The following is an 18,784-nucleotide window of genomic DNA, read 5'->3' on the forward strand; positions in this document are numbered from 1 at the left end:
GACATCTTGCAGAAGTATCCATAACTCTAAAAACCTGGGTTCTGCTGGAATGGGTCAAAGCTTTGTAAGTGAAAGGCATTTTGAAATAAAATATATTGCAGTGAAGCAAAGGATGAGGCACACCAAGCTTTCAGTAAAGTAATATTTATGGAGAATTGTGTTTCTTTTGACTGAGATGGGGGCCTTCGGAATGGAGAAATGCCTGCAGACTCCCGCAATGCTCAGTGTACACACGTATATGGTTGTGCTTTATGGAATAGAAATCTTTTGAAATGTTTCCTTGTGTAGTACACTCCCTAGAAGTGATGAAAGTTTAAAGAATCTGAAGATGAATGTTGAGGGAATCTGTTTTAAAGAGTGGAAAGTGAGCTGCTAAGACTGGATGAGGGCCAGCCCAAGACATTTAGAAGTCTGAAGCAAAGAAGAAAATGGCTGTGCCTCATTCTGTGTGCAGAAGGGGCTGGATTGATAATTGAACCTTTCTTCAACACTGGTAGTGGGGTGGCATCCTCTACTACCTTAGGTGGCATATAATATGTCTAGCACACACAGCTCTGCTCTCCAGAGAGATAGGCCAGGAAGCTTAGGAGGAATGAGTGCTCCTGGTGGTGGGAAGGCTGCCACTGTTGCCTGAGGAGATTGCCTCACTCTCCCTAATGATTAGCGATGGCTGGCCCTGCTTATTGCACTGCAAGGAACTAAAGCTGATGGCAGCTGGATATTGAGCACTTTTCTTTTTGGGCACATCTTGCTGCTGTATTACATCCTAGTGGAGAAAGCAGCTAGAATAGTTTCCTTCACCTGCTTAGAAATCACCACAGTGACCACAGTGGCTCAATGGCCCAGAGATGATGAGCCCATGGGATATATGGGATTTAGATTGAGTGCTGGGTTACAGAGAAGGTAGAGTGAAATGTGATGACAAACAGGGATCCTTAGGAAGAAAGAATTTATACAGGCTGGAGGCAGAAGAACTGGAAAGGTTTTGAAAGATGTTTCAGAGACACCTGTTTGCAGTTTTGTATTGTGTGCATTAGGGGGTTGTTTGTTTGTTCCTGGAGGTGATCAGGGTTAGTTGCAGAATAATCACTTCAGGGGCCACCTTTTGTTTGTGGATACCAGTGTGGTAGAATTCAGTGTTGTCAACTTTTGTTTGAATTCGCCATTCCCCATGTTCAGTGAATGCAGAACTTCATAAATAATAGATGTTGGACTCAAATTCACTCTCTTGAAGGATGCATTACAGAACTGTGTGTAGGCATTTTGTGTTTTCTGGATCAGCATCACACCAGACCAAAAAGTGTCCATATATTACTTCTGTTACTAGAAAAGCGCTTCTGGGGCTTAAAGCAGCCTCCCCCAGTTTTGTGTCCTTAGATGTTGTTGAACTACCATCCCCACAGTCCCTGACCATTGGCAAATGCTTGGTGGGAATGATGCAGGGTTGTAGCCCATTAATATGTGGGTATACAAGGAGGTGGAAGGCTGCCCAATGTATTCTGCTCCACAGTGCTGAAATAGTTTTCCATAGACCATTGTGGAATTTTGGAAATTGATGAACCAAGTTGACTTGCCTTTTCTCAAAACAGTAATAGCACAAAAATCAGTTTTGGCTTTTGACCTCCACATTTGTGTGATCTCCATCTTGATGGGGAAAATGAAGTACTTTTTTCCAGTTTTAAGGTACTGAAATGCAGTTACGTCAAAGAAATGTAGTTATAACTTGATCTGAGAACTCAGATCAAAGGTTTTAAGAAAAATGTTCCAAGTTCTTGTATATAAGAACTGAACATGTGCTTCATATGCCCAACACATTGCAAAGTGACAACTTCATATTAATTTTGACTGTGCTCCAGTGAGGGAGGCAGCCATAATAATACTGCAGTTATAAAAACCATTTTCATTACTTTGGGAGGGTTTACCCTTCAGATACAGCTTCAGTGGGAGGAGAGGAACCATTGCTTTAAAATTTTGGGTGGCTTCTATGGGTGTAATTTCCTTCAGCAGAAGCAATTGTGAAAAACTTTATAGACTATTTTATCCCTCATAGCTGTTACAATCACATCTCCCTTTCATGCTAGACTGCATAAGTCTGTAAAAAGACATGACATTTTAAGAATAAATATTTTTACTTCCTCAACAGATCAAATTTTGTTCTCAGTTATGCTTTCATCTCTTAAACAGTAGGTTTCTTCTGTTTTTGTAAAATTTGCCTACTTTTTGTGATAATTTGAGAAACCTTCTCAGCTTTGAGTGAGTGTGTGCTCTACTACATAACATACCTTCCAGTGAAAATAACTCATATGATTATGTGGAGGAAGTGAAATACTGTAGGAACTAGTTTGACTAGCAAAATTCTAGTCCAAGCCTAAGTTCTCCTAGACAAGCCATAACCTCTAGGGCAAAATTTGGTTACATATCATGGTTAGTGTGGAGAGAGTTGGTACCCCTCTTTGAGGATTCACACATTTGCCCTAAATGTGGTTTGGCTTAGCGTCATAGTCAAACCAGGCCATTGTTGAATAAGGACAGGTTTTATTCTTACTGACTCCCAAATTGCAGCGTTTTATTTTGTTCCATAGAATTCAGTGGGAGCCATTCTAGTGTATTTTTGTGAAAGAGAGAGAGGGTCTGGCTTTGTATTAACTTTTAGGATGAACTGTACATTTAAAGCAGTGTCACCATAAGAACAGAAGGAGAGCCTGCTAGATTAGGCCAATGGCCCCATCTAGTACAGCATCCTGTTTCCAAAGTGGCCACTGCTTCAGACTGTCATGGCTTCCCCCAAAGAACCCTGGGAACTGCAGTTTGTTAAGGGTACTGATAATTGTTAAGAGATCCCTGTTCTCCTCAAAGTGTGGCAGTTCCCGGGGTTCCCTGAGAAGAGGAATTGACTGTTTAAACCACTGAGAGTTGTAGCTTATTGTTTATAGTTTAGCACGTTTGCAGAAGTATTTGCAATGTGTGGCGCACTGTAATCCATACGTAGGTCGTGTATATTCTTCCTCCACTCCCTCAACCCTTTTATTGTATGTGGCAATACCAAGCACATTTTGAAATAATAAATTTATTTATTTTAAAATCTGTGTTTTGTTGTTGTGCTATGCTGTCTAGGGAGCTGGAGGTGGAGCAGTGAACGTTCTGCGCTTCTTCACTAGTGCCAGCCTCTTAGTAAACTATTTCACCCACATTCTCTGTTCTTTTCCAGAGGACTATTGCATTCTCTTTTATTCTATGTATTTTCCTACCAATAAAGATTAAATAGACTATTAAATCAATATGTCTTGGAGGAAGGAGCAATCCTCTCAAATTAGATCATTTACTGCAGGAAGACTAGTTTTATCAGACTCTTTCCCCCTGTAAATTAGTCCAAGAATACATGAGATTAGCCAGGTGATTGATTGATTGCTATAGCTGAACAGAGGAACACTCTGCTTTAAATGGAAAATCTGCTTCACTCCTTATACTTCACTGTTTCTGAAGCTATTGTAAAATATAAATGATTTGTAACTCTTATGTTTTATACAGTCTAATGGCATCAGTATGTTACGATGGTTTTAACTATAAATCAACATAACCATGTTGGGTGTAATAATCAAGTAAGGGTGTAATGGAGAACTGCGCCATGCAAATACCCAGTTCACACATGACAGTAAGCCATAAACAATTTGTGTCCACCCCTCTTCTCCATGTGTTAGTGAAAATAGCTTATCAATATTGTGTGATATTAGGGGGGGGAATGCTTTAAAAAAAATTATGTATCTGGAGAATGTCACACTAAAATGCTGATCTATTTTTGTGAGGGGTTTTTTAAAATTGCAAACTGCTGTGGAAATGTGAAAAAATTAATTTAAGATTGAAAAAAATGGAAGATTTGGGCCACTTTAGCACCATACATTTAAAGCAGTATGATGCCACATTAAACAGTTATAGCTTCTGTCAAAGAATTCTGGGAGCAGTAATTTGCTAAGAATTGTTAGGAGACCCCTATTCACCTCACAGAGCTACAGTTCCTAGTTTCCTGTGAAGGGGGCTTGATTGTTAAACTACTCTGGGCATCATAACTCTGTGAGGGAAATAGGGGTGTCCTATGAACTCTCAGCACGCTTAACAAAATTCAGCTTCCGGGATTCCTTGGGTATGCTAGGAGTTTCTAAAGTAGTATAATAGTGCTTTAAATGTATGGTGTGATTGTGGCCTTAGAGAGGAATAGAAATTGACAGATTCACCTTTTACTGTTCTTGCCTTGCCTTGCCTGGTTCACATGTAATACTAAGTCGGTCCTCTAATTTATTTCCTCCCTGCTTACTGTTATGCGTAAACTGGGCCAGTAACTGTCTTCTAACTTAATTCGAAGTTCACAGGCTTGGTCCTTCTAACTAATGGCCAGCTGAGGGAGGGGCCCCACCCATTTGCCATCTCACACAGAGTCCCTCTTTTCTTTGTTTCCCTTAATGGTCCATCATCCCAGCTAGGCAACCACCTCAACAGGAAGCTAGTCTGACTTATTCTTTAGTGCTTGCTGGATCCAGGGTTTAGAAGGGGCTCGACATACAGGTATATTGTGCGACTGAAGCAGATAGATTCTTAGAGAACAGCAAACTTCCAGAACATTTCTGCATATAAGCTGTATGTTACTTTGCGCTTTAGTCTGAAATTCCTCATCAGGATTGGTAGCCAAAAACCACCCCCGGCTATTCCCAAACCTATTAGCTTTGGAGAAAAATGTTGATCTTGGGAGAGTACCTCATTTTTAAAAGAGCAATATGCTTTCTGCTTGAATTCATACCAAACATTAGGAAAGTGTTTTAGCAAATTACAGTTCACCACTAACGACAGGCTTGGGAGAGGAGGTTGCTGTTGCACAGATGCTGTTGCCTTTTAACATGGCAACTTGTTTATTAACTGGGAAAATGCTGCCTATTGAGAGAGGATGGAAAAAGTCCCAAGAGCTCCTATATGAGAGGCGAACTGCATTCTACACATAAGAGCTCCAGTGCCATTTAAGAAAGGAAAACGCCTTCAGGTGATTAAATTTGAAGCAAAGGAGCCTGTGTGTATGGGGGGGGGGTTAACCCTTTCTGTGCATTGCTTTGCTGTAAATCATTCTCCAATCCCAATAACTTTTTCCCCATGTGAATTTCCATGAGCATGCAACATATAGGCTTCTAGAATTTATGAAACAATGTAGAGACCAAGCTGATCCAAACACTGGTTCCTCTTCTTCCAAGTCATTCATTCATATAAGGATTGCTCAAATTCTTACAAACCTTCTGGGTTTTTTTCTAGTCTCATGTACTTAGCTTAGCATATAAACATGTGTTTATAAGTGGTCCATGTTTCACAAGCATATAGTAAGGTTGGTAGTACAGTAGCTTTGTAAACAAGCATTTTGGTTTCCCTGTGAATGTCCTGGTCCTCAAACACGCTGCACTTCAATTGGGAGAAAGCTGCACTTGCAGAGCTCAGTCGATGCTGAATTTTGGCATCAATGTTGGCCCTTGTGGAAAGATCCCTAGGTAGGAGAAGTGATTGATATTTTCCAATGTTACACCATTGAGTTGGATTTGTGGTGCTGCAGAGGGGTTATTTTGTACTTGCTGGTGCAGCACTTTGGGTTTTTTGGATGTTGAGTGATAGGCCAAACTTTTCGTAAGCGTCTGCAAAGATATTTAGGATGGTTTGGAGGTCATCCTCTGAGCGTGCACACACTACGTTGTCCTCAGCATACTGAAGCTCTGTGACGGAAGTTACGGCAACCTTACTCTTTGCTTTCAGCCTGCTCAGATTGAAGAGCTTTTCATTTGTTCGATATATGATTTCTACTCCAGTGGAGAGTTTCCCTTCGACAAAGTGTAGGATCATGGCAATGAAAATACTGAATAGAGCAATAACACAACCCTGTTTAACACTTGATTCCACTGTGAATGGTTTACTTTGAGAGCCATTGTTATCTGTGATTGTTGCTGTCGTATTATCATGGCGGAGCCAAATGATGTTTACAAATTTATCTGGGCAGCCAATTTTCAGAAGGACAGTCCACAGGGCATTACGATTTACAGTGTCAAAAGCCTTAGTGAGGTCAATAAACGCCATATACAGGGGTTGGTTTTGCTCTCTGCATTTTTGTTGAAGCTGTTGAGTGGTGAAAACCGTGTCCACTGTCCCCCTAGAAGGCTGAGAACCATTTTGGGATTCAGGAAGGGTCACCCTCGGATATTGTTAAGAGATGGTTTGCTAAGATCCTTGCAAGAATTTTGCTGGCCACAGCTAATGCCTCAATAGTTTCCACAATCAGTTCTGTCACCTTTTTAAAAGAGATTGGTAATTTTGACATCCCTAAAGTCTGCTGGGATCTCTTCTCTTTCCCAGATTTTTTCGATGAGCTTGTGAAGTTGTTGTGTAAGTTCAATTCTACCTGCTATGAAGATTTTGGCAGGTATCCCATCAGGTCCACTGGCTTTGTTGTTTTACATTTGGTTAATAGCTGTACACAACTCTCCCAGAAAGATTCCACCAACGGTGTCTCCAAAAAATTTTACACATCACTTGGGAAGACAGGCGAACTAATATCAGTGTACTGGAAGAAGCAAAGATCACTAGTGTTGAAGCAATGATTCTTCAACATCAGCTTCGTTGGACTGGTCATATGCGGATGCCTGATTATCGTCTTCCAAAGCAACTACTCTATTCCAAACTTAAAAATGGAAAGCATAATGCTAGTGGTCAACAAAAGAGGTTTAAAGACTATCTCAAGGCAAATCTAAAAAAATGTAGTATAAACACTGACAACTGGGAAACACTGCCCTGTGAGTGCTCCACTTGGAGAACAGCCTTTACCAAAGGTGTCTTGGGCTTTGAAGACACTTGAACTCAGGACGCAAGGGGAAAATGTGCTAAGAGGAAGGCACGCTTGGCAAATCCACACCGTGATCAGCTCCCGCCCGGAAACCAATGTCCCCACTGTGGAAGGACGTGTGGATCCAGAATTGGCCTCCACAGGCACTTACGGACTCATTGTTAAAACCGTGTTCATGGAAGACAATCTTACTTGGCTATGAGTGATCGCCAAAGAAGAAGAAGAATAAACATGTGTAATTCCTGGCTTAGACTTTTGCAATGAACATATTTTTACCATATCAGGCCCCATCCACACTATACATTAAAAGCACTATGCCACCACTTTTAACAGCTGCGGCTTTCCCCTAATAATCATGGGAGCTGCAGTTTCAGGGTGCTGAGATTTTTTTTAGGAAATCCGTATTCCCACCCACCCACAGTACAATACCCAGAGTTCTCTGGGGAAAGGGACGGGTTGTTAAACCATTCGGGGAATTGTAGCTCTGCAAGGGGAATAGGGGTCTCCTGATGACTCTCAGCACCTTTAACAAACTGCAGTTCCCAGGATTCTATGGGGGAAGCCATGACTGTTTAAACGCCACTTTAAATGCATAGCACAGATGGGGGCCATCAGAGATAGGGAACGTGGTCTTCTAAATGGCGTTGGACTGCAACTCCCATCAGTTCCATCCAGCATGGATATTGGTCAGAAATGGCAGGAGCCCAGCAAGTCACCCATCTCTGCACTACAAACAAATGCACCACAGTTGCCAGTAGTTGAGAGACTGTTCTTTTGATGCCACATAGTCCTATGGAATTGCTCATGCGATGAGGGGGAAAGCTGGGACCTCTCAATAGCTGACTCCTTCTGCTCTGCCACCCTCTAGATGTTTGATGGTGAAAATCTGCAGTGCAGAAGAGCCTGCTGCACTTGTAGATGCCCCCCATGCAACAGAGTTCAGAATTTGGGGGATCTTCTGTCATGGAGAATATCATCAATAAGTAAAAGAGTAAAAACCATCCTAAACTTTTACAGTAGCTATTTTAAGATCCTGGAGATCTTGGATCTTGAAGGGTAAGCATTCATTTCTTTAACTGCCATAGATGATTATTAACAAGAGATAATGAAATTGGGGGATGGAGCAGAGGAAATTCAGTTTCCAGCAGAAGGTTAGTCTGTTACTTGTAACAGATCGAGATACTGATCCCACCAGATGTATATTTTTTAAAAAAGAAAATATACAAATTGTATTGCATTCAGATAATTAAAATGTCATAACAGTTTTCACATTCCGTTGCTTAATTAAGAGCAATAAAGATCATGCTAAATCTGAATGAATCAGTAATTTCCTCACTAATCACACAAATGCCAATGTCAGCATCATAATGGGATGCACAAATCTGGCAGTAATGAGGCTGCGGCTATTGGGGAAATTAATGTGAGTGTTCGCACAAATTGCACAGCAAGTTTTTCCCCAAGTTGTATTCAACTGCGTTTCCAAGCAGCAAATTTTAACAAACTACGTGCACCCAAGTATGGTTGTGATAGCCTAAGAAGTGTGTGTTGTATGTTTTAAGTCCTTATCTTTCCAGCGTGGTGAAAAAACAGGCATGTCTGCTCTACACTACACACTTTCTTCTTGTTTCTAGTTGATGTGATTTAGTTGAAGGATCATGCTACACTCCAAGCACTAGGTAAAGGTTAAGTTAAAGGACTCCTGGATGGTTAAATCCAGTCAAAGGCGACTGAGGTTGTGGCACTCATCTCGCTTTCAGGCCGAGGGAGCCAGTGTTTGTCCACAGACAGCTTTCTGGGGTATGTGGCCACCATGACTAAACCGCTTCTGGCGCAACGGAACACCATAACAGAAACAGAAACACTGTTTACCTTCCTGCCACAGCAGTACCTATTTAACTACTTGCACTGGTGTGCTTTTGAACTGCTAGGTTGGCAGGAGCTGGGACAGAGCAACAGGAGCTCACTCCATTGTGGGGATTCGAACTGCCGACCTTCCTGTTGGCAAGCCCAAGAGGTTCAGTGGTTTAGACCACAGTGCCACCCAGCAATAGGGCTAGTAATACTGACATCTGTTACGGTGTTTGTGGTTCATTGTATGTACAGGTCACTCAGTGAATTAAGTAGAACTGCTAGGGGTCTAAAGCAGGCTCAGACAACTTGTGACCCACTAACTAACAAACAAGCCATGTATGGAAGCCTGCCAGGGACATAATAAACCACTTGTTTTGCTACCTGCCCATGACTTACCAAATGGGAAATTGCCAAAGCCTAGCCATTGGAGGCCCTGCTAAGCTGAACTGAAGGCTGTACACTGCCCAGGGGGCTCCCAAAGGATGCATCACAACCTTTACCTAATTTCAGAGGTGGCCAAGGGTTGTCCTTGCCTGCCAGCCCCATTCCATCTCCCCCACTTCTCACTCGTTGCCTACTTCAGAATTGTTTTTGCAACTGCAGATGCATCATTAGCACTGTGTCACACACACACACACACACACATCCACACACCCTGCTCTGACTTTCTCAGGATGATGTGTCTCACAAAGAAGTCTGCACCTCCATCACTTGGTTGTGACAGCTAAAAAAACTTTAACTTTTGTACTGGCACAGGCTCTGTAATAGGATCTGAGTGCCAATCTGCATGTGACCACCATGTACATGTCATGAGTTAATAACACCAGAATGAATTATGTCCTAGCAGTACAGTTTTATCTGAGTAAGCTACACCATCATTATTATACTTTAGGAACATAATAAACTCAAGTGACTTACCATTTAGATGTGACCCAGAAATTCCAGAGGGAGTGGATAGTGGCAGACAAAGGCTCAAAGATTCCTTGGGCTAACGTGCAGTTTTGAAGGAAGAGGAGAAGGCGGGTTGGCTGGCAAGGAGTGCTTTACATTGGAGTGCCCTGGGGTGAAGAAAAGATGTGAGTGAAACACAGAGCTCTGAAAAGGTGGGTGGAAGTTAGCAACTGGGTTATTCTTTATGACATGAGAAGGAGCCTGGACTGTTGACTTCTGGTGACCAGTCAGCTGATTCCCTAAATTCTTTCTGGCTTGCTAAGCTGTAAAATAGGAAAAGGAGAGCTTGCACTCTCCTGTTCATCTAAACAGAGAACAAAAAGGACTCTTTTTAAGGAGAACTGATTCCAGACATGTGTTTTGTGCCACACTTCCATATGGAATGTTACCTCTCATTTGCATTACAGGAGCCATCAACTGTTTAGCTGTTGTTCATAGGCTTCCACGTACAGTATAGGTAATATGGGAATGTTAGTGTGGAAAGTCCATGTTTGGTGGGTGGTGGCAGAGTATCAAGAAATGATGTGGGCATGTGCTGTGTTAGCTTTGGTCTCTGCAGTTATCCTGCTTTTGACTCTGCTGCTGTGTGTCCATTAGCTCTTGGCCAATATAATAGGATTAGGCTGCTGAATAGTCTATTTCCTCCGTTTTTAAATTCTGCAATGGTTCCTCTCCAGGAACCAGGTTGGTGATTTGAATGTTTCTTGTGCAGTAACTTGCTGCTAGCTATGATTGCTCTAAGCGGGCATTTATAGACTGAAGAGTTCACTGCTGGGATATTTTTCTCACTTATGCAGAGTTTATATCTTCAATCCACCCTCCACTACTTCTCAGCATAAATTTACAGTTTTCAATACAATAGAATCATATCCAATAATACAGTTTCCTATGGTTCTCAACTTATTTTCATAAGCCCCCCTCCCCCCGCCAACTGCAGATCTCCTGTTGAGGGGATTTATATGAGAAAAAATGTATTATGCAAGTCCTATAAGGTGTGCTTCGGGTTATATCACTTTTCTGTCTCTCCTATCACTGGGCTTTTCCAGGCTGTCACTATTTTCAAGTGGGATTCAGTCACATACCAGCAAATTCAGGATGTGCAGTTACAGCTGATTGAGAGGTCTTCCTCAACAAATGCTCTCCCCCCAAAGTTCTGGTGTTTTGTGATAAGGCAGGTGCCAGGGAAAATGCACTGGAAAGTGTGGGGGAGAGCACTTGCTTTGGCACAGCAGTGATCTCAGCGCAGACAAATCACAATGAATGTTCATTAAATAGCTAATGTAGTCTTATCTCACTTCAAGCAATTCGGGATGAATGCTCCATTAACAGATCATCTGAAAGTGCCCAGTGTCACTGTCCTTCTTCCCTCATCCTCTACCTGCATGCATCAAAAGAGCACACAACTTGGTGCTATAGAAATTCTAACAACCAAGAAACAAATATTCGTATGAAAGAATTCATCAGCATTTAAAGAGAGCAATCTTTAAATATCACACACCTGAAGGCATTTTAATACAGATTAACCTTCCACTCAATTAGTTCCACTCTCACTCATTTAATGGTTTAGCTAAAATTCCCTGATATCTAGGTGTATTGTGTATCGATGCCATGCATTGCGCTTGCAGTTGCAAATCTTGGCCTAGCCCCCCCCCCCACCTTAATTCACTCTCTAAATTGTGCTAGTCTTGTGCAGAGCAAGCTCCTAACAAAAGTGTGAGCATCTCTGGAGGTTTGTAAAGTAGGTCTGTTAATTTGTTTTTTCTTATTTGTAAGTATGTATGGTTTGATTTATGTTTGCTCCTGATTCATTATGGAAATTACGTTCATCAGTCTGTGAAGCCTGATCACTAAGCAATATTCAACATGGAAATTACAGGCCTAAATTTTCATGCATACAGATGAGTGATAAATTTGCCTGTATTTGCAGTGACTGCAACCGTGTACACAAATTAAGTGTCCTGTGATACAATTCAGCTGAAACTTTAAACCTAATAGTTACACTCTGTAGAAAACAGATGGGCTTCTATTCCTTAATTAGCAATGCTACTGAAATTAAGAGCAGTAGAGGCGGGACAGTCTAATTTTGGTTTGCAAAACTTTATCTGCTTCAATTTCAATAGTCTTTTTGGGCTGATTCACTCAATATGTCTGTCTCTCCCCCTCCCCCCGGGTAAAGCAGCTCTGTCCTTGGCCATACATGTGCCCATGTGAAGAACTGTAATGTGTGTAATGTCTTCCATCAGACCACATGCTTTTTTTCTCTGCAATTTTCACAGTCATTGTATTGCTTCCCCCCTGCAGCTGACAGTCATTGTGATTATTTATTTATATGGTCTATTTCATGGGTAGGGAAATTCTGGCCTATAGAACAATCCTTGCCTGCCACAAGGTCCAATTTAGCCTGTGAAGCCCCCTCCCCCATCACTGCTGAAGTCAGCTGATAGGCAAGAGGACAGGGTTGAATCCTGCGTTGTCTGCACAACCCTGTTCCTAGCAGAGAGAAAAACATCTTGCAGCCACTGCAGCAATATCTAATCTCTCATCATCTGTGTGGGTATTAAAGCCCTGTGCAAAAACACCTTTTGAAGGCGCTCTCTCGTGCGTGCTGCTTCCCAGAGGCTTTTGTCTTTCCCTTCTCGCACTGGTGGCACCAGCAGCTGGGCTAGGGGAGGAATGAAGGCAAGAAAGCCTTCAAGCCCCACCCCATACTTCTCCTTTAAACCTCTGTAGACCTTGCACCTTGTGGACACATTCATATGTTGAAGGACAGGTTGAGATGGCTCACATGTAGTAGTGTATGAATTAGCCCCCCCAAATGTGAAAGCTTTCTCTATGCAGAAGTTATGGGGCTGGTAAGATTTTTTGAGGAATCACATAGGATAAACTTGCTTCCTGACTTCAGCAACCTAGCTAGGTGCCGGTGACTACTGAACACTCTGTTTCTACACTGCTGTGAATAATTTTTGTTTGAGAGAAGCACCAGCTTATTTTCTCTTAAAAGGTAAGGCGTGTTAGACAACTCTGCTTATTTCCTTATGACCTGGGAAAGAATTGAGGCCGTGTGACTGTGCTTTAAGGAACAACAAAAGAAGCTGCCTTGTAGTGAGAGACCATTGGTTCATCTCATTGAGTGTTATGTTCACTGACTGGCAGGAGCTCTCCAAGGTTTCAGAAAGGAATATGCCCTACCTGGTACCTTCTGGGTTACGAACATAAGAAGAAACTGTTGGATCAGGCCAATGGACCATCTAGTCCAGCATCACAGTGGCCAACCAGATGCCTGAAAGCAGGACCAAAGTGAAAGCAGCACTCTCCTGACTTGTGGTCCCTGCAGCTGACATTGGAAAGTATACACTGCCTCTGACAATGGAGGTGGTGCCTGGCCATTGTGGCTAGTAGCTATTGAGAGCCATATCATCCATGAATTTGTCTAATCCGCTTTTGAAGCCATCCAAGTTGTGGCCCATCACTACTTATTATGGGAGCAAATTCCATAACTAATCTCTACCGTTGAGCTGCGACTCTTCCAATTCAAAAAGTCATTCAGATGAGTTACTGGAAATTACCAACTGTTTTTGGCCAGTGATCACTAAAACATTGCAGCTAGTTGATGCTATTTTCTCTCGCTATGAGTTCCTTAAAGTTTAATTTCTAAGAAATACAGGCACATAATGCTTTAATACCTCGTCAGAATAAAATATTTGTAATTTTAGTGTACTGGAAATAGACTTAATTGTTTTTTATTCCTGTCTTTGGCACTGCTCATTTGCTTGAAATGCAGCTCCCAGAATAAGCTATTCAAGCACAGGGATAATGTAATTATTCCGTAGGACTGTATTCTGAGCTGTATGTTGCTGTGTTTTATTAATTCTGTGAATTTAGCTGTTGCAAAGCATCACTAATATATAAATCACCAGTTCATTTTCCCCTCTGATTGTAAGCATACCTGAAAGTGATGAGATGCTATAGCTCTTTTAATGCCACTTCAAGTATAATATTTTTTGCTCAGAAGATATCACACTCAGACAAAGCAGAGGGAGCCGGAGGGGCAATACTAATAATGTGTTCTATTCGGGACAAGGCAAAGATTGCTCAGATGTACTGAAAAGCAAAATGGTCCAAGTTCTCCAAGAGAGTGGCTTAAAACCCCCCCAACACAACTCATCATGGTGGTGCTAATTTTGCATGCTTCCCTGCCCCACCCCCTGGAGTAATCAAAAGAAAAACTGTGGGGGCCAGGAGGGGAGAAATTCTGTGAAGGCCTTCTGTTTGCTGGAAGCCCTGCAAATAAATGATTAGAATTTTCTAACCAGGCCAGGTTAAAGGTGCTTGTATTCATTTAAAAGCCCTTAACAACTTAGGTCCAGAATATCCCAGGGACCACCTACTCCCTTATATATTTTGGGGAGTCACTATTATTGGTCCTCCATGGCTTGGATGCACAGCTTATTTCCACTAGGAGACATGCATTGCAACGTAGATTATCTTGCTGGTAAGAAGCTTCCAGGAGTTGATTCTTCTGTATGTGCTGTAAGAAGCTCATCCACTTCTGACAGCAACAGCTGTAGTAATTAGCAAACTAAACATTTTTTTCCCTGATAATCTGTGATGGCTAATAAACTTTAACAACCTGCAAAACAATCCATGGATCAATTCAGATATTAGCATTAGATATAAGTATTTGCCTTTCACTAATGTTGTTGTTGACAGGAGTGCAAGAGGTGAAGGAGTAGCAGGCTTCTCTTCTTTGTTTAGGGAAAATGCATTTCAAATGAATTAATAAATTCTTGCAGGCAGTCTGGAGAATATTAATGATGTGCAGAGACTTGAGAAAGCAGGTCATTTGAAAAACATGTATTTCATTAAACCCGATGCTTGGGGTACCAGAGACTGAGGTGCCGTGAAGAACAAAATATGAAGTTTTGATTTAAGCTGCCGTAAAACATGTGAGTAGTAATTTGTGTGGGATAAATGAAAGTTGCAAGGGCATAAAAGATAATACACAATAAGGAAAGGCAGAGCAAGACTGAGTTACTAGATTGTAGATAGGAAACACGTTTACATTTTAACTGGGATAAATAGGCCATTTGAAGCTATCCTACTGCAGTTCTCCTCTTCAGAGGTAGTCCAAACCATTAAGAGGTAAGTATATCCCACATTGGCCTTTTTTCCACCTAGGATCACTTGGCACCAGGGACGGAGTCTTTGGCGGAAAAAAATAACAATACTTACCCGTAAGTGTAGTTATACTACAGTGACCCTATCTATTTGCACAACACGTCATCTTTTTCTTAGACTATTGTGTCTGAGAAATATTGATAGTGAGGGAACTTCTAACAGAAGCCCTTCCCTTCCCTTCCCTTCCCTTTCCTTGTCTGTAACGGTTGTGAGATGGAAATTTTCTCCAGCACAATATGCTACAAAAACGCCATGGTGATTCATCATATTTTGTGGCAGCTCCTATTAGTGAGACTTAGAAGGACCATTCTCAAGGAAGCAACTTCCATTCCACATAGCTCATGGTTGATCTCTAGGCATCTACCACAAAAAATAACTGCCAATAATTCATTTTTAAAAAAAATGAATGGTCATAGCAGACATTAAATTGGAGGGAGGATGGTAAAGACATTAACCCCCTAAATTAATCTCTAGGAGTGATGGGAATGAGTGAAATGCAGATGGCATTCTGTTAATACCAACTGTGCTTATTAAGTTTTTGAAGATCAGTATCTGGATAAAGTTGGATGCTGTGACCCAATAGATTGATTGTGTGATGCTTATAGAACAGGCAATGGGGCCATAACACGGTAGCAGGATATGTTATTTGCATGCCAAAGGTCCCAGGTTCAGTACCTGCCATGTCCAGTTAAAAGGATCATGGCGCTGTTGATGGAGACACCAGAGCCCTGCCAGTCAGAGTAGACAGACAGCACTGGGCTAGATGACCCAATAGTCCATTGTGGTATAAAATGGCTTTATTTGTTGTAGGTTGTTCAGTATTCAACCACGAATAGAGTAGAAAGCTCTAAGCAGGCTAGGGGAAAAACATAATGGGATATATTCATTAGATATAATGCACTCTCATAGATCTCATTTCCCTATGAAAACATGTCATTGTTTTGCATGCTGCTTTGGATATAAAAGCCCACTTATTTTTCTTAGCAAGACCCTGTTTTGTCTTTGACCTCACTAAGGTAATGAGCATCCAAAAATTACTTCATTTACTTTGCCTGCATTTCTCATTGAGGCAGGCAGTTGCGTTTATGTCACTCAGCTCAACGGCTCCCTTTGATGTATTCAGTACTCACAAAAATGCATCAAAGCAGGATTTGACATCGAGTTTATTTTGAGCCACTTTAGAGGCTGTATTTCAGATGTCCAATCTTTTTTTTTTTTTAACTTCTCTGGACTGTATACTAGGAATATGGCTTCTCCTGTTGAAATGGGGGTTCAGTTGCAAAATCCATGGGCTGGATCTGCACTTTCCTTGAGCAGCATTCAACTAATAGGATGTTCCCACTGGTGCAAGAGTGTAGGAGATATTTGCAGATTTGGTCTCCAATTTTTACCCTAAAGTCCTAAAGATTGAGGGGCCTTCTGGAGCACTGTAGGATGTGACTTTGGAGGCTGCAGATGAAGGGGGAATCAGCAAAGATTGCCTCCCACCATTTTAAACCTGCTCCATTGAGCTCCCTTACATCAGAAGAGCTCAGCTAGATGAGGCCAAAGGCCTGTCCATCATCCCTTTGTTACAGTGGCCAACCAGATACCTATGTGAGCCATTCCATGAAGAAGTTTGTCCATTCGTGAAAGGGCAAGGTTGGTTCTTGCCCTGTAAAGTATATTGGAAACTGGAGTTCAGATAGATGGCTTCAGTGAAAAGGCCCCCAAATATCCTCAATCTTCTCCTGTACAGTGGTACCTCGGGTTACAGATGCTTCAGGTTACAGACTCTGCTAACCCAGAAATAGTACCTCGGGTTAAGAACTTTGCTTCAGGATGAGAACAGAAATCGTGCTGTGGCGGCAGCGAGAGGCCCCATTAGCTAAAGTGGTGTCTCAGGTTAAGAACAGTTTCATGTTAAGAATGGACCTCCGGAACAAATTAAGTTCTTAACCCGAGATACTACTGTATTTGAAATTCCACTAGGTTCATCCAAGTGGATCCAGCACCTTCCCTAATTTGGATAAGGCTTTTGAATATTAAGAGCTTCCATAGCATGTCAAAAACTACATAGTTCTAAAATCTTTACTAACACACAGGGACATTTAACATACCAGCCAATATTTAAAATAGCTGCATCTGGCAAGTAGGAGCAGGGATAATGTTTTTAACTGCCTTAGCCAGCTGACAGGCGCTGATTTTTTTTAAGTTTTTGAAAATGATTCAAAATATGCTCAGTCATCCAAAAGGCCAAATTATGACATTTGAAAATATAACAGCCTTATCTCCAATCTTGTACATGCAGCTAAAGTATGCCTGGAATGTGGATTTTTTTTTGGGGGGGGGAGAAAGATAATTCTGTTTGTTTAATAAGTAAAGCAAAAACTGCCACAAAAAACCTCCACCAGCAATTCAGTTACCTTAAGATTTGTTTATTCATTTTTATGAAAAAAATTATTCATCTTTCTGGTCCTGGCTGTATATTCAGATTCATTTTATAGTCTGACAAGTGAAGTTATCAATAACATACATTTTGTTTTGAAAATTTGAAGAAGAGGCTTTCCATGGATAGATTACTTATTCAAATAGATTGTATTTGATATAGCCAACTTTTATGCACAATGTCCTGAACATGTCAGCTTGATAGTCTGCTGGCATATGTTTCAGTTGCACTGGTCAAGGCAATATTTTTAACTATGCTTGTAGCTGGAGAAACTCTGACCTTTAATTTTAGTCCTTTCTGTAGGTTTCAGATCCTTTTAGAGGATATACATTTGAACACTTAAGATAGCTACTTGATTCATAGTAGAGACATACTTTTACTGGGTGCTTTGGGGACCAATCTTGACTGAAAACTGGGGTATAAGTATAATTTCACTTTCATTTGTGTTATGTAGTGTAGTTTCACCCTGGGCCAACAGGGGGATACTGTATATAGTTTTCACTCAGGTCTGTAGATAGTTTTCACTCAGGTCCGCGGCAGTTATTTTAGGCGGGAACTCTGGGCTGTGGTGGTTACAATGTTGACAGCCGGCTGCCTATAAATACAGGCCGGCTGAGCTGTTCTCAGTCAGTTCTATTCCAGCTTACCACAATAAAGAGCTACTTGAAGAAATCGCTGTGCCGGCTGCTATGTCAACCCACAACTTAACACTGGCGACGAAGGTGGGATGGATGGACATCAGAGCACAGCCAGATGCGGCCAGCCTCTGAACTGAGCTGAATCACTGAGCTGAATCACAGAGCGAAATCACTGAGCGAAATCACTGGGCAGAACCAATTCAGAGCTGACTGTTCTGGCTAGAGCACTGTGTTCCATCCATCGCCCTTCACGCCGGCATCGGAATCATGGCTTCACTTGTGCCTCTACCGCCGTTTGCGCCAGCCTCTGAATCATGGGACTCCTACCTCGCTCGGTTCGACTGCTACCTCCAAGCCAACGAGCTGACAGCAGTATCAAAGGATCGGAAGCGGGGCCTATTCCTCAGCCTCTGTGGGCCTGAGGTGTTTGAGACGGCCCGAGCGTTGGTTGCGCCTGAAGCAGTCCAGGCAACACCATGGGACACGATCCAAGAGAAGCTCCGCAACCACTACGCACCAAAGCCGTCCAAGATTGCTGCCCGCCATGCGTTCTACCACCGGAACCAGGCAGAGGGGGAGTCAATCAACAACTACACCACCGCCCTGCGACAGGCTGCAATGCACTGTGAATTCCGAGACTTAGACGATGCCCTGATGGATCGAATCGTCTGCGGGGTCCGGGACATCCATCTGCAACGGCGCCTCCTAGCCAAGCCAGACCTCACGCTACAGAAAGCCATTGAGGAGGCTGTGGCCTCAGAAGCTGCTGAACGCTCCGCCCAGGAGATCCGCAAGTCCAGCAGCCCGCGTCTTGCTAGGGAGCCAGTTCCGGTGCATCATGAAGAGGCCAGCAGTGAGGAGGCATCCTCCAGTGAAGAC

At 42.2% G+C, this 18,784-nt stretch overlaps 1 protein-coding gene across 12 annotated transcripts in view; it reads left to right on the forward strand.

Moving 5' to 3' along the window:
- The window catches only part of CHID1 (chitinase domain containing 1), a 132,749-nt gene that overhangs the window by 56,436 nt on the left and 57,529 nt on the right, over positions 1 to 18,784 (forward strand). The gene's annotated exons all lie outside the window — the stretch shown is intronic.

The sequence above is a fragment of the Podarcis liolepis genome, assembly GCF_965112155.1.
Source record: "Podarcis liolepis genome assembly, chromosome: 1".
NCBI lineage: Eukaryota > Metazoa > Chordata > Lepidosauria > Squamata > Lacertidae > Podarcis > Podarcis liolepis.